This window comes from Sinohyriopsis cumingii, unplaced genomic scaffold, assembly GCF_028554795.1.
Source record: "Sinohyriopsis cumingii isolate HCF-2022 unplaced genomic scaffold, ASM2855479v2 utg000622l, whole genome shotgun sequence".
Lineage (NCBI taxonomy): Eukaryota > Metazoa > Mollusca > Bivalvia > Unionida > Unionidae > Sinohyriopsis > Sinohyriopsis cumingii.
The window spans coordinates 5,757,350-5,775,373 of NW_028315918.1; the positions used below are offsets into that span (position 1 = coordinate 5,757,350).

At 33.9% G+C, this 18,024-nt stretch overlaps 1 long non-coding RNA gene across 1 annotated transcript; it reads left to right on the forward strand.

Annotated features, from left to right (window-relative positions):
- Nucleotides 1-261: 261 nt before the first annotated feature.
- LOC149773728 (uncharacterized) lies at nucleotides 262-2,928 on the forward strand. The gene is made up of 2 exons (XR_016417313.1): nucleotides 262-1,576; nucleotides 2,292-2,928. It is a non-coding gene; the product is annotated as an uncharacterized LOC149773728 (long non-coding RNA).
- Nucleotides 2,929-18,024: the final 15,096 nt, after the last annotated feature.

The following is an 18,024-nucleotide window of genomic DNA, read 5'->3' on the forward strand; positions in this document are numbered from 1 at the left end:
CTGTTAATATTATATGTATAAGTCTTTGGTATGACTCGGCTGGGGTTTGAACCAGCGGCCACCCATATCCCAGGCTGACACTCTAACCACTGTCTAAGTGGAATTTAAATTTGATCTCATTCAATCAATTATGTACCTTCTCAGCATTGTGCCTTTCTTTATAAGTTCCAGAACGAATCTTCATTCATATTGTGAATTACAATTTCATTGGACATCAAAGATGTATAATGTTAACATCAAGCTATATATTACTGGCACTTCAAAAGACAGAACTAAATATTTTTGTGAACTGCACGTTTATTTGACCTCAAAGATCTATAATTTTAATATTAAGCGACATTATTAGTACTTAAAGAGGCGCGGAATAAAGTGTACACAATGTATTTAATCCAAATTCGTTTGTTGCGTAGCCGACATGGCACCAAAAAATAGCCGATAGTTTGTAACGACAAATGTGAAGGACAAATAACTAGAGTCGAGTAGTTTATTTCGGGACTCTTAAATATGTCATGAGCATAGCGAAGGAACTAGTCTCCATAGTATTATAATACAACCATTTGGATTCATTTACCTGATCATCAGTGACTTTAACTGTAATCGTCGTCTATGTCAGTAATTGTTTATACCGCAATGCCTCCTGATCGACTGCACTCATGGTAAACTGATTCCACCCCACATAATCAGCTTTATGTGCGTTTCATAATCTCACCCTCACTGCAGGTTAAAGACTCCCTCTTTGGCCTGTGCGTTTCCTAACTTTTCATCACCTGTTTTCCATGATATCCAATGATGTTTAATTATAATCTGCTACTTGTGCTCCATCGTACACTACCTGAAAAGAAAAAGCATTGATGAATGTGTGATAACCCAGCCAAGGGAAGTAAAAGCGCAGCGATGCGAGTGCCAACCTTGTGATTTCTCGTGTAGGGAAGATTTATACTCTGCCTCTGGCCCTAGTTTTAAATTTGCCTACATGTATAGTCCGCACTCGTCACATGCGATACATTTAACAAAAATGAAGATCACAAAACGATTCACCGCCTTGGCAGAAAGTAATAAAAGTTTATGTTCATGACCCACTAAGAAAGTGGAAGGAGCATATCTGTGTTGCCCTCCTGCGTCCGCACATCAGCATATAGCAGAGATGGACCAACACTGTTAAATGCTAAAAATAGCACGCCTATTTATAGCTCGCTGGCTGAGCTGCAGAATGTAGGACAAATAAACCGGCTTTTGTACTACAATATAAATGGCGGAACACACTAAAGAGATTGCGCTTGTCTCTGAAAAGCAAAAAAAAATCGCTGTGCTACAAGACATTGTTGCTTTCGACTCTGTAACAGCGATAGTAGATATTCGGATCGTGAACATATGACGTGTGTATTTTGGATTCCATTTCCAAAACCGAAAAAATCACGAAAAGTGCAGGCGTAAGGTGCGTGCCTGTGGAAGGGGAACTTTTACTATTGACAAAATCACAAGATGGACATATATCTGCAGTAAACATTTCGTAGGTTGGAATATACCGATGGCGGATCATTCCGACCCTATCCCAGCAACATTTACGCCATATCAGGTTCGTCATTTACATCTATTTAGAAACTAGAACATGTTCGATTAACATCTGGGTGGGGGTGTTTTTAATCAATAGATGTGCTAGTAATGCAAAGCCTTTCAGTTCCGTGAAACAGGGGCGGACCCAAGAATGAAACAGATGGGGTCTAGATAAATAAATAAATAAATAAATAAATAAATAAATAAATAAAAGTACACAAGAGCTCAAACGTTAAAGAGTAGATATAACTTTTTATATATGGAGTCCTGCCTCCTCACTCATTTGTATACTTCAGAATTATGTACAGGCCTGCTCAGTGCAAGGGGAGGTGGTTACTTATGGTCCCGCCATCAACTCAGATATGAAAAAGAAGAAAAAAATATATCTACAATAAATTGTCAGATGCTATCCTTGCAAATGTCTAAATAATAGCAGATTACTACAGGCTTGATATACAAAACTGTACAACGATGTTTATATACAAAAAAAAATAAACAAGTAGTGGGAGCCATGGGGCATAATTTATGTATTACCAAAATTTGCAGTTAATTTATTATATAGTAGGACAACGTTAATGTTCAAAAGGCAGCTTATTTAATATGTAGGAATCTTTATTCAAATAAAAAAATTAAGGGCAGAAATAAAAACACGAGTAAAAAACTTATAAATCTCACACATTGAAAATTCAACTGTGACATTAAACATATTAACTTATGTCTTCTGATTTGTTTTGTAGATACCAGAAGAGGCCATCATGTAGAGAGCAACCCCTGTTTGTGATGCTGGGACACAAACTAACTAATATGGCAGTGATGTGGTTGCCATTAAAAATATAAAGGAAACAATGATTCCAAAACGGTGGAAACTTCCTTTAAAAAAAGACAAAAGTTGCATCACCGATAAATTTTATTTTGATATTCAATCTGAAAGTAAAATGATTCGTGAATATTTCAGGATAGCATGTTATTTACTAGATAAATATTTCTACATTGTCATCAGTTTTGAAACTTCTTGTGTGTACAAGTGTATTATCACTAAAAGAATATTCAACTTTATTATTCTGAAATGATTCATGTAGATTAACTTGTAGATCAACTCTTCAAAATGTTCTAAAAACATGAATTAAAACAGTCTTCAATATAGACTAAATCAAAACACAGAATCATATCAATTACTTCATTATCTATATATTTATGTCATATATATATATATATATATATATATATATATATATATATATATATATATATATATATATATATATATATATGTGTGTGTATGTGTGTGTGTGTGTGTGTGTGTGTACACTATGTACATACATTTTCCCTTGTTGAAGGCTGTAAGATAAAAGCAGCAATAAAAATACAGTTGCATACATTGTTTTGTATTTCTTTACACATGCTTTATTATCAAGAACCTTAATTTGCTATGAATTTTCATAAAGATGAACAACTGACAGCAAACTATAATATATGACCAACTAAAAATAAAACAAGTCATTATAAAATTGTTCATTCAGTATATGTATAATTACGTTTTTGCTATCCAACTTTGTTAATTAATACAAGTTAAATTGAAAATATGGAGCACCAGTATAACCACAGACAATGTTTTGAATCCTAAATCTGAATATCAGCTGGCATAAGACACCTGAGGATTCTCATTTCAATATTATTATGATGAAAGTTTATTAGTTTTGAACATATATCTATCCAAAATTTAATATAAGGCAATACTCTTTCTACAATCAACCCTTTTGAGGACCAAATAACAAAGACACAAAAGTCTACTTCACAAGGTGCAATCTGCATCTGTACCTGGTAGTAATATTCATGTGATTTCTTTAAAATGGCCTACCATTCATAACATTATAACAATGATTGTTTCTGTATTTGCATTATGTTCTTCTACACATAATGGGTCTTTTCTTGCTAAAACAAATGGACATTTGATCTAAACTACGCCTATCATTTTTATTTATTTATTTTTGTTTTTCTTTTTGTTTTTGTAGTCAAGGTCATCAGGACTACAACCAAGTTCTGGATATAGAGGATTGATAAAAAAATCTACTTTGTCATGATGTAACACCCTTTCCAGTATTTTCAGCCATGTCTCGAAAAGCATTCTCTTCATTTTGTCTTCCATATTTTACATCTGTTTTTTCTGTTCTGAAGATTATATTTCCCTCTTTTACTGTGGACGACTGCTACATCTTTTGCTACCGAAGCAGTTATTATACAGAATATGCTACTGTAGCACATTTGTGACTCTGTCTGATCTTGTATATTTTGATACTTCAAAGGGGACTGTTTGTTTTTGTCAAATTGCATCAAGTGTAAGGCAGACTTAGCTCTATCCTTTAATACTTCCATTTAGTGTAAGGCAGACTTAGTTCTATCCTTTAATACTTCCATTAAGTGTAAGGCAGACAAAGTTATATCATTTAATACTTCCATTAAGTGTAAGGCAGACTTAGTTCTATCCTTAATACTTCCATTAAGTGTAAGGCAGACAGTTCTATCCTTTAATACTTCCATTAAGTGTAAGGCAGACTTAGGTCTATCCTTTAATACTTCCATTAAGTGTAAGGCAGACTTAGTTCTATCCTTTAATACTTCCATTAAGTGTAAGGCAGACAGTTCTATCCTTTAATACTTCCATTAAGTGTAAGGCAGACTTAGTTCTATCCTTAAATACTTCCATTAAGTATAAGGCAGACAAAGTTCTATCCTTTAATACTTCCACTAAGTGTAAGGCAGACAAAGCTCTATCCTTTAATACTTCCATTAAGTGTAAGGCAGACTTAGTTCTATCCTTTAATACTTCCATTAAGTGTAAGGCAGACAAAGTTCTATCCTTAATACTTCCATTAAGTGTAAGGCAGACAGTTCTATCCTTTAATACTTCCATTAAGTGTAAGGCAGACTTAGTTCTATCCTTTAATACTTCCATTAAGTGTAAGGCAGACTTAGTTCTATCCTTAAATACTTCCATTAAGTATAAGGCAGACAAAGTTCTATCCTTTAATACTTCCACTAAGTGTAAGGCAGACATAGCTCTATCCTTTAATACTTCCATTAAGTGTAAGGCAGACTTAGTTCTATCCTTTAATACTTCCATTAAGTGTAAGGCAGACAAAGTTCTATCCTTTAATACTTCCACTAAGTGTAAGGCAGACATAGCTCTATCCTTTAATACTTCCATTAAGTGTAAGGTAGACATAGTTCTATCCTTAAATACTTCCATTAAGTGTAAGGCAGACAAAGTTCTATCCTTAAATGCTTCCATTAAGTGTAAGGCAGACTTAGTTCTATCCTTAAATACTTCCATTAAGTGTAAGGCAGACTTAGTTCTATCCTTTAATACTTCCATTTAGTGTAAGGCAGACAAAGTTCTATCCTTAAATACTTCCATTAAGTGTAAGGCAGACAAAGTTCTATCCTTAAATACTTCCATTAAGTGTAAGGCAGACATAGCTCTATCCTTTAATACTTCCATTAAGTGTAAGGCAGACAAAGTTCTATCCTTTAATACTTCCATTAAGTGTAAGGCAGACAAAGTTCTATCCTTTAATACCTCCATTAAGTGTAAGGCAGACAAAGTTCTATCCTTAAATACTTCCATTAAGTGTAAGGCAGACATAGTTCTATCCTTAAATACTTCCATTAAGTGTAAGGCAGACAAAGTTATATCCTTTAATACTTCCATTAAGTGTAAGGCAGACTTAGTTCTATCCTTTAATACTTCCATTAAGTGTAAGGCAGACAAAGTTCTATCCTTAAACACTTCCATTAAGTGTAAGGCAGACAAAGTTCTATCCTTAAATACTTCCATTAAGTGTAAGGCAGACAAAGTTCTATCCTTAAATACTTCCATTAAGTGAAAGGCAGACATAGTTCTATCCTTAAATACTTCCATTAAGTGTAAGGCAGATATAGTTCTATCCTTAAATACTTCCATTAAGTGTAAGGCAGACAAAGTTCTATCCTTTAATACTTCCATTAAGTGTAAGGCAGACTTAGTTCTATCCTTTAATACTTCCATTAAGTGTAAGGCAGACAAAGTTCTATCCTTAAATACTTCCATTAAGTGTAAGGCAGACAGTTCTATCCTTTAATACTTCCATTAAGTGTAAGGCAGACTTAGGTCTATCCTTTAATACTTCCATTAATTGTAAGGCAGACTTAGTTCTATCCTTAAATACTTCCATTAAGTGTAAGGCAGACAAAGTTCTATCCTTTAATACTTCCATTAAGTGTAAGGCAGACATAGTTCTATCCTTAAATACTTCCATTAAGTGTAAAAGGCAGACATAGTTCTATCCTTTAATACTTCCATTTAGTGTAAGGCAGACAAAGTTCTATCCTTAAATACTTCCATTAAGTGTAAGGCAGACAAAGTTCTATCCTTAAATACTTCCATTAAGTGTAAGGCATACAAAGTTCTATCCTTAAATACTTCCATTAAGTGTAAGGCAGACAAAGTTCTATCCTTAAATACTTCCATTAAGTGTAAGGCAGACATAGTTCTATCCTTTAATACTTCCATTTAGTGTAAGGCAGACAAAGTTCTATCCTTAAATACTTCCATTAAGTGTAAGGCAGACATAGTTCTGTCCTTTAATACTTCCATTAAGTGTAAGGCAGACATAGCTCTATCCTTTAATACTTCCATTAAGTGTAAGGCAGACTTAGTTCTATCCTTTAATACTTCCATTAAGTGTAAGGCAGACAAAGTTCTATCCTTAAATACTTCCATTAAGTGTAAGGCAGACAAAGTTATATCCTTTAATATTTCCATTAAGTGTAAGGCAGACTTAGTTCTATCTTTAATACTTCCATTAAGTGTAAGGCAGACAAAGTTCTATCCTTAAATACTTCCATTAAGTGTAAGGCAGACAAAGTTCTATCCTTAAATACTTCCATTAAGTGTAAGGCAGACAAAGTTCTATCCTTAAATACTTCCATTAAGTGTAAGGCAGATATAGTTCTATCCTTAAATACTTCCATTAAGTGTAAGGCAGACAAAGTTATATCCTTTAATACTTCCATTAAGTGTAAGGCAGACTTAGTTCTATCCTTTAATACTTCCATTAAGTGTAAGGCAGACAAAGTTCTATCCTTAAATACTTCCATTAAGTGTAAGGCAGACAAAGTTCTATCCTTAAATACTTCCATTAAGTGTAAGGCAGACAAAGTTCTATCCTTAAATACTTCCATTAAGTGTAAGGCAGACATAGTTCTATCCTTAAATAATTCCATTAAGTGTAAGGCAGACATAGTTCTATCCTTAAATACTTCCATTAAGTGTAAGGCAGACAAAGTTATATCCTTTAATACTTCCATTAAGTGTAAGGCAGACTTAGTTCTATCCTTTAATACTTCCATTAAGTGTAAGGCAGACAAAGTTCTATCCTTAAATACTTCCATTAAGTGTAAGGCAGACAAAGTTCTATCCTTAAATACTTCCATTAAGTGTAAGGCAGACAAAGTTCTATCGTTAAATACTTCCATTAAGTGTAAGGCAGACATAGTTCTATCCTTAAATACTTCCATTAAGTGTAAGGCAGACAAAGTTCTATCCTTTAATACTTCCATTAAGTGTAAGGCAGACATAGTTATATCCTTAAATACTTCCATTAAGTGTAAAAGGCAGACATAGTTCTATCCTTTAATACTTCCATTTAGTGTAAGGCAGACAAAGTTCTATCCTTAAATACTTCCATTAAGTGTAAGGCAGACATAGTTCTATCCTTTAATACTTCCCTTAAGTGTAAGGCAGACAGCTCTATCCTTTAATGCTTCCATTAAGTGTAAGGCAGACTTAGCTCTATCCTTAAATACTTCCATTAAGTGTAAGGCAGACAGTTCTATCCTTTAATACTTCTATTAAGTGTAAGGCAGACTTAGTTCTATCCTTTAATACTTCCATTAAGTGTAAGGCAGACAGTTCTATCCTTTAATGCTTCCATTAAGTGTAAGGCAGACTTAGTTCTATCCTTTAATACTTTCATTAAGTGTAAGGCAGACTTAGTTCTATCCTTTAATACTTCCATTTAGTGTAAGGCAGACAAAGTTCTATCCTTAAATACTTCCATTAAGTGTAAGGCAGACAAAGTTCTATCCTTAAATACTTCATTAAGTGTAAGGCAGACTTAGTTCTATCCTTTAATACTTATATGCCAACGTCATAATCAGGGTAGTCTGTCTCTAATATTTGGCACAACATGATGTCTGAACATGAATTTGGTAATGTAGCAATGAAGCTGTTAACAAACTTTGTTTCGTTTATTTTAATGTCGCATATTGAATCATAGTTTCTAAATCTATCTGTTTTTAATTTCTTTCCGCATGATACTCAACGGCATGGATGCGGCTGTCGTTTAGACTTCTTCTCAACATTCCATGTACAAAGTTTGATGGGAGATGCACATTGCTTATATTCAAACTGAAGTGTATAATCTTCCTAGGCAAAAGGTAAAGAAGCAATATGAGTGCATCTGCCCAAGGAGGAAGCTATACAGCCCCATAATACATCCCCGACTTTTCCTGAGAGTGTTGCTAGAGTCACTTTTACATGATACACAACTTGCTGTGTGTATGATGCCACTACAGATTACTAATAAAAAATAATGCTCATTTTTATAATTATCTTGCAAGTTTTTTCACGTGACCACTTATAAAATATTGTCGACCTTTCAACATAGGTTTTGATGTGTCATGTTATCCTCACTTTTATTATCAGAGGCAGAGTTAAATGTGTTCACCTTAGCAGTTGATATAATGTGTTCATAATTCTCCCATAACAAAATCCTTTTGAAATATTAACATATGGGAAACTATTCCAACTGCTTGTATGAAAAAAGTACAGTTTCTGTAGACTTATTTGTCCTGACAGAAGATAACACCTAACTCATATTTTGTTCACATCATTTTCCTCCATCAACCTGAATAACTGTCTGTATTGTTTGACTCTATACACTCCAAATACCTAAAATAAAAATAAAATTGTTTTCAAGTATTAATGCACAATATAAATTTAAAACAAGAACAATAATAAATGTGTGCAGTAACAAAAAGTTTAGCAAATGTGTTGCTACATGCATTTAGAATTTTACAGGATTTTAAAATGTTAGACATATATTTATTTTGAGAAACAAATAATTCAGCTGTTAAAACAGCAAAACTATTTGTGAACATTTCAAAACACTATGTGACCCCAGGAATACTAGAACCTGTTAATAATTAGTGTAATGTCATCTATGTGTATAAGAGGATGGATAATTGTGTACATCCTTGTAATTATTGACGTCCTTGGCTTTTGCTTACTTACATGTATATATTTCTGTATATTTGTATATTTATGAACAATAATGTGATAAAATATTTTATGAAAATTGCAAATATCCAATTGAGTAACTCCATAATATTAGTACAGTAATTAATCAAATACACTGCGACATTTATCCTTGCACGCTTCCCCCACACCCATGACAAAATGGTAAATGGCAAAACATGCTACAGAAGTCGACATTGAGTTGAAGAGTTTTAGTTTTCTGTTCGAGCAGTGAATATGGTTGTTTAAAGATGGCAGTTTGTTATTTGCCTGAAAAGAATGTTACAATAACAAACTCGTAGTAACGTTACAGCAATCATTACGTTATCGTAAGGAAGAATCGACTTACATTTTGACTAATTCCTGCTTCTTTTTTCCGGCAATTGCCAATCCAAGACATTCAAGCCAGCGCTTCAACTCACAAACTGATTGTTCTGATATTTCAGAACAACGAAATTTAGCTCCTGGGACGTCATTTTGCTCTACCGTTATCGCAAACATCTTCTCAGCCGCTGTCATTGTTTGTCCAACATTTTCCCTTTTGTATATCACGTGATACTCATAACAGATTTACATGACGCGTCGTCGATCTCTGCTATTAGTTAGGTGTTGTGTTTAGATCAGTTTTTCAAAAACTATTGGCGGCAGGGTCATGGACAAGACGTCAAAAAGAAGAACTTTTATTCAGCCTCAAATATCTCAAACTCGTTAGCTTTGAACAGCTAATCCTTCCACAAGCAATCATCAAAAAGAATATGCGGATAGAGGGCAGCATGAGTAGTTTAGACACAACGATGCAAACAAGTAGAAGAATAAGGAGAATACCAATACTTTTCTGATTCATAACATTTAATTACAAGGACCACTGCTACCGACAGGGTGATAAACTAAACTTAATATGACTCGAGTTGCCAAAAATATTGATCAATTGATTTCCCTGTTTACTGTGCCACAGACACTGAGCTATTGGAACAATTTGAACAACTGTAATATTTGAATTATCCGCACTATTTTAAAATAGAATAGGGATAATAAATGTTTCGATGTCATGTTATAGGTGTAGACAGCTGAGATAAATAGAAGAGATGGATAAAAGATGTGATCGAACAGAAATGTATCAGAGATGTCAATAATGTGAAGAAAACTACGAAAATGAGTTACGGCGATCATTTAGCTTAATACTAAATGTAGAGAGCAACATTCAAAAGTAAAGGTACTAAGGATAATTACATTCAAATGTAAAGGTACTAAGGATAATTACATTCAAATGTAAATGTACTAAGGATAATTGCATTCAAATGTAAATGTACTAAGGATAATCAGTTTAGTTGTGTCTGCGAGCATTGAAAACTAAACTTCAGGGGCGAAATTGAGAGAGGAGCATATATAGAATACAGCAAACCAGACTTTATAGGAAAAGGATTTAGTCAAGAGAGTCAAGAAAATATATGTGTGCGATCTGGGGACATAAGTGAAATATCTAAGTTATTTACTCAACTCCTCTCACGATATGTTCAGTCCCGAGTTTTAGAACTTACATTAGCTACAAGGAAAAGAGATTTAAATTAGTGTTATCACGTTTTTTCTGAACATAAAATTCACAACATTGATAATGTCGAAATATTCAAGCTACGAGATCTGCCATGCATAATATTTTCACTGACTTAAATTTTTAACATGCCCAAGAATCTACAATTACTAGGGATATAAATTATCTTCACAATTACACTGGATTATGTATAGATTACAATAATGTTATTTCCTAATGGGGTCTAAAGCAGTTTGAAATTCCTGAGTAAAAGAACAAACAGGATCATGCTATCGTGAAGAGAACTGTATGCTTTCTTAACTTGGAACAAGCAAGAGAAAATAAAAGATATTAAAATGTTTAAACACATTGAACACATATTCTGAGTAATATTAACCATGAACAACACTTAAATATAAAGTTCCATTATTGGGACATATAGTGTCCATTGTTTCGGTTTGATTTTTTCTCTCAATCAAGTCGTAAGTTAAAGGATTTGCTAGTAACAGTTAAAGAACGTTGATCAAAGATATACCCATCTCCAGTTTTAGTGGTACTTTGAGCTGAATGGTGTTACAATATATATATATATATATATATATATATATATATATATATATATATATATATATATATATATATATATATATATATATATATATAACGACTAATGGCTACCAACAAGTGTGAGAACCAATACATTAGAACAGGTTACCATAAATGAGACCTTGAGAAATGTACGAAGTGAAGCAGGTAATGTGCAAAATGCAGAAACGAAAAATGTTCAAAATGTAACCCATGGAAATAGAGTTTGTGTAATACTCCTAAAGTTGTTCAAAATGTAACCCATGGAAACAGAGTTTGTGTAATACTCCGAAAGTTGTTCAAAATGTAACACATGGAAACAGCGTTTGTGTAATACTCCGCACATATATACTTACAGATCATATTCCTCTATATCTTAATTCTTTCAACAAGGTCTGAAATTTGCCATAATTTTGGCAAACGCACCAGAAGTAGCACAAGGAGGAATACAAGTATCACATCTAACATGATCGTTCAGACCATAACCGATTAGCATAGAAATGGCGTACCTTTCGTCTACCACTACAGGACGAAAGAGAGATTCATTGATGTGGGTGCTAACACAAATCTAATGTAATACTGTAATTCTGCACGCATGCATCTTAAAGGTATATTCATATTATGGAATATAAATGAGGCAGATACAGTGCAATGCATAATGGTAACAACTGTTGTATGCAGAGACGATTCATTCATATAAGCTTCGACGAGCAACATAGACATCCTGAACTAAGTCATATAAGTGCAACTAACATCTTTACAAAACATCATTTTGTATTGATTCATCTCAGAAGTACACAACGATAACACAGTACATTAAAATGGTCATAATTTTGCAAACACGCACCACTATATTCATCAACAGGTAGAGAATTGTGGAAAATACAACATGTACATATACTTTATTAGTGATAGACAGTTAAACATTTTTGATAACCCGATCAAAAGCATGTTATTTTAAATTAAATCGACTGTGTATAGTTGAAGAATTTCACATTAATATATATGAAGATGGTCATTTTAGTGTTATGCGTACCGAAAGAACTGTTTGGTAGTAAAAGGAATCCTATGTTTATCATGTGGCTTTAATATGATAAATCCTAACAAAGCTACATAAGTCAAAACAGATTAAATCACATAAAAATTTAAATTCAACCATTACGGACGAAACAGTGTCCTAACCACATGATATAGAAAACGGGGACAAGTGTACAGAATTTAACTCTTGATAACTCTAAAATGCTGGAAGGTTAAATATTGTTTCTGGAATAGACCCTCATAATACAAATTGCTTAACTAGGTATGGTGCTTAAGACTATCTGTACAATTACGGAAATATTTAAATTATTCATTCCATCTTTGCCTGCCATGTGTTGACCAATCTATAAATTATCCCTACAGCCTGGACAAGATTTACTATATGCGATATTGAAACATCTACTTGACCAACTATAAACGTTTGCAAACTAAACTTAAATCAACTTGTGTGGGAAGTATTTATTCAATAGATGGACAATACTTGTGAATTAGTTAGCATCATATAGTATATAATGTAAACAGAAATATGTACTATTTACATGTATTATAGTTTCGCAATAACGGTACGTATATTAAAATCTTACCATTTGACAAGAGAGTCAACGGATGGTACTCTCATGATTTTCAATGGTATGGACGGCGTACATATTCTGCTAATATTTAGCTTCATTCTCAACTTATATAAAATAACGTTCTTAATTTGGGTCAAATAAATATCTATTTATGTGGTAAGAACATTTCTAATGCTCTAAAATACACGACAATTCAAATGGCTTGCGGGTTCGGCATCGAAATTGCAACCTTATTCATTGTCACTTTGATCTCGTGGTCAAATAAACAATTGCAATGCATTCCAAGACTTTTTAGTACCTTTGTAAACTTTCTATTTTTCTGTTCCCTAAAGAGTAACATTTACTTAATTAAATGAAATAATGACTCAAATATGAATGCCATGTATCTCGTCTTCAGTCATGCCTGAAACATTCTTTTCTACAAGTGATATGACATAAATGTTATCTCTTGGATTATCACGGATATAATTCATGTTTTGTTTCATATCGTATCGTCTGAATAGTTATGCATAACGAATATGTATCTGCATAATTTAGTGTGATATGATCTCCTTACTTACTCCTTACATGATTGTAACAGAAATCATGCATTATTACTTTACTTAATTTTAAAACTTTAGATCAACCACAGATAGGTTTTGATAATCTAACTTTTGTAATTCCCATAATGACCAAGACTGTATCCTCACCAATGTGTGCTATCCTTGCTTGTCTGTCTCGATGAATCTGTTTCTTGTTTATAATGCTGTATGAATTTGATGATGCTTTAAAATTGCAGTACAGAACATAGGCAGCTTTAAGCTGGTGTTCTTAAGGTCTGCACTTTACTTTCAAATTATTTGTGATAATTATGTCACTTTGAATTGTGTTAAAAAAACCGATACGGATATTTCTTTCAGGTACACTAATTGTATTTGTACTTTTTTTTTCTGCTGTGATAGAAATCTCGATAAATTTTTTATTCTACAATAATGAAACATACCTCCTTCCGAAAGGATTAACATCCCAGCATTTTTTAGTCCTTTCTAATTTAGCAGTCCTATGTAAAATTATCTCATTTCTTCCAGTAGTATATAACTCAAAAGATATGTTAAATTAAATCACGGACTGATCAAAGTTTTACTCCAATGGCATACGTATCAAGATAATGTTTATATACACCTTGGCAATATTAATATATTCTATATAAGTTTGTAGTAGGCGTAAGTATAATTTCGATGGCAAAGAGGAAATATCAATTATCTATATTATGGGCGTTAATGTATGTATATTTTTCTTTCTCCTTTCAAACACAATCTACGTTTAAGAGGCCCATATCAATCAATTTACAAAGTTATGAGATATATGCTTACTAACCACGACTGTGTATCCTCACTTATTTCTTGTAGAAGCTGGTATTTAGTATCACGAACATTCTCTCTATAACTTCAGATATTTCTCTAACATTAATGCTGTTTTTAAGCTTCTGTTTAATGGCACAGTCTGCTGGTCTGCTAGCCATCCTAATAGCCAAATGAAAATGGACTTGGAACGATTCAAAATCTCTAGCCTTTCTATAAATGTTTTTCTTGGTTTGGTCCAACTTAATGAAAGATATATTGTAAGTCCAGATTATTTGTGACATCAAATTTATATTTATTGACTATTTCTACCACTTAATTTATACTCGCTGACAGCTTGATTAAGCGCAAATTGCATTTTATGGGTTTTGACTTTCTGTAGGTTCTGTCTATTCATTCTTTTAATTTTCGTTTCAGTTTGCAGACGTTCTATTGGTTTTTGCAAAGGTTTTCTTTTCCTCTTTGATATCGGTGAATCGTTGATCTACAAATTCGGAGAAAATACTCCGCGAAGTACCTCATTACCTCTCTAACTTCCTAGATATTTGTATAAATCTTGGGAGGTAGAAAGGTAATGATATCCTCTTGAATGTATTTCGGAAATTATGCAGATATCGATACCACATTTTCAGCATGTTCCCAACATATGCATAAGTACATACTTACATACAAAAACCAACAAAAAATGAATGCCCCGGATGACCGAGTGGGCTCAAATTAGATACCCCGGGTGACCGAGTGGGCTAAAGCGCTCGTCTTTACCAAGCTCTGCAGTCTCACCTATATCCGCCTGGATTCGAGTCTCGGGCTCGGGTATCTGAGAACGCAGCAACAATAGTTCTAAAATTAAAGGTATGCAAATCGGTGTATGACATTCAAAGAAAACTGTAAAAGCATATAATGTAGAACTGGGTGGTCATTACAAAATAAACCGCTTAAAAGACAAAGCCTGCATGTCAAAGTCTAAATCATGGACATGGAAAACTAGATTGCAAGTACTATTAAAATCTACCTTAAATTTCAATGCGGAACAGAACTAAAATATTACAAAGAAAGTTTTAAAAAGGCTCCAACAAATGGAGGTAATAAAAAGCTGCCTATTGTAAATTAACGTGATTTCCATAATTCACATTTATAGGTCACCGCTTCACATACCTGCAACAACCTGTGGGAAAACACCATAACAGTTCGCAGATCGAATCTCCTTTTACATGTTGACTGAGATCGGGGAGCAGCAAATCTGACTGAAGCGTTTACGATACTGTTCTGTTCTCAAAGTAGTTAGATCCAAAATATTACCTGAAATTTATATTTTATTCTTTCAACAAGGTTTGACTGGTGTCTGGATATCACGCAGTATACGATTTTACATACATATAAGGTCATTGTTCGAAGTCGTTTCAAAGGGAGAGTTGATAATCCTGATCGCATTAGCTATTCATTACAGTATTTATTGTAGTCCTCGTATTGTGTGTGGATGTCTTTTTCAAGTGTAACTCTTCTGCCAAAAGTAGCTTTAACTAATAGTTCAGGCGTTAGTTTGATTTTTGCACTCAACAACGTAATAATTATGCAACTGTGTGGAACTTACTGTGTGGGTGTGCTCACTTGTCAGAAGGCAGTGACGGTGAGCTATGTTTTCCGCGTCATAGACTTTAAAGGAGTTTAGAATTAAACTCAGTCATTCATATTTTGCAAATAATTGGTAAAGGAGTATTTGTGCTTTCTGGATTGCATAAAATTGATCTCCAAGAATGCGGTAAATTATAGGTTGATACTTAGATTTAATCGTTGTTTCTCTTTAATCTTACTAAATTGTAATCGTAACATTAAGTGGTGTAGAATTACTCGCCAGAGAAGCTTTAAGTGCCATTTCAATGCAACTGTCTGTCGACAAACCTTCAAAAACTTGTATAAAAAGCTCGTCAGTTGACAATTAACTTATTAACGAAATATGAAGCAAAATATTTGGTTGTTACGTGGCTCCTATAGTAAATATGACTATCAATTTATAAGACCGTTTCGGTGGCCTAAGTGTTTAAAGCGTTCGCCTGGGATGTGGGAGGTCGCGGGTATGAACCCCGGCCGAGTCATACCAATGACTTATAAAAATGGTGATAACAGCTGCCTTCCTTGATGCTCAGCTTTAAGAGGTTAATGTCTGAACTGGTCGGCCTGGTGTCAGAATAATGTGACTGGGTGGGACATGGTGCTATTTGTCTGCGGCATTATGTCCTTGTTCTAGATATCACTGTAAACTGACACTCTGGTACTATCATAGCGATATGACTAAAAAAGAAGTTACGTTACAAATAAAACCCAGACACACAAACTCACATACACACACTATAAAATTAGATACAAGCCCCCAAGAATATATTATTTCAGACCAAATAAGTTAGGAAATCGATATATATTTAAAATTCAAATAAAATAGTTTTCATTCCAGCTTACAAGTTTATGATAAAAGGTGACTGTGCATTTCACTTCACTAACTAGAAGTGTTTTAAGTGAATATCGAATGACTAATAGACAGATTTTAACGTACTTGAAGTTATTTTGATAAGCACTCGATAAAAGGGCAACCCTATTCATGTCATATTCGTGTAGATGCCCTCCTTTTCTGAAGAAGTACCACTGTAAGTCTTGTATACAACTTGGTGTCAGAAGTGGGATCAGATTTGACACTCCTCCACAAATTGACAGCCACTTAGACGCGGGAAGTATTCTCTTATGCACAGACATACGTCCGCTTCTAAATGTCTCCAATAGTATTACCAATGAGCTAAACGATCATTTTGCATCTCATTAGAGGAACAGGTGGCATGTTTTACTGTACCACATTAGAAATACATGTTGTTAACATTTATTTCTATAGAGACAATCCAAATCCCTTTTAAATACTTGTATGTTTCATTCCTCTGCGAGACAAGGCACATAACAAATGCTATTATGCTGACCCACCGGACTTTTGTTGTTGCTGTTATATCTGGGAACCATCTCTGTCTGAGTTACCTTTATCTTATATATTTTTGTTATCTCCATGAAATTCTGGTACAACAATCAGACTATGGGTATAATTCTTTTACCAGCTCTTATGCTATATATTCAAGGTTGGCACGCATTTCGCATATTGACGTTCGGGAGGAAGTCAAGTTTTGAATAAGAGAGGGCATAGCATGTCTTCAATCTATTTATTCATTTATTCTTCCTAGCCGTGAGTGTAATCCTTTAAGCTGTTTATGCTGTGATAGTTGGGGCTTGTAAAACTGCACCATTTAGTTAATTCATTAACATGCACTATGAATAGAAAAACGAATAAACAAAATTGCATAATTTGATAATCTGAGTTGAATTATAAACCTTAGCACTTTGAATTATGGCTTTTGTTTCTTCACGGATCTATTTTTGAAGTTCAGTGTCAGCACATTATCTTTCGCTAGGAGAATTCACGCGTCCGGTTGTCCGCATTATCTTATCAAAATGTGTCAAGACGAGCAGTACATCAACCGTAACTGGATGAAGTTTGATAACCCGACTACCCTTCAGCCCGCGATTCGCCATGATGTCTATGATTCGTCTTCGTACCATCAGGGGCGCAACGAAACGTGACACTACAACTAGGCTACCGTGCGTAAATGGGACCAATGTGAAGATCTGTGTAAATAAGCGCACTATAACCTATGTGACAAGTTTGTCTGATAAGGGTCAGGCGCTGAAATTATCTTTCCTATCTGTTCACCCTCTAACCCAGAGATAAAACCCAGGACGATTTGTTCACGTTTTATCTACCCGGTGTACTTTTGTTAACATCCAGCTGCTATTTGCTCACACTGGTGAATAACACGATATCCGATACACTCAAAACGCCAGGCGCACATTAAACTGATTTTTATTGGATAAAAATGTATATATTCTGCTAGCGAAATTAATTTTGTCTTTCATTCTCGCATTGCAATCTTAACCCGCTTTCTTTCACCTATAAATGTATTCCGGTCTCCGAAAGGTTCATCATTATTTTAAAACTGATTTCATTTAGGAGATAAAATCAAGAAAATAAAAGAGAATTTC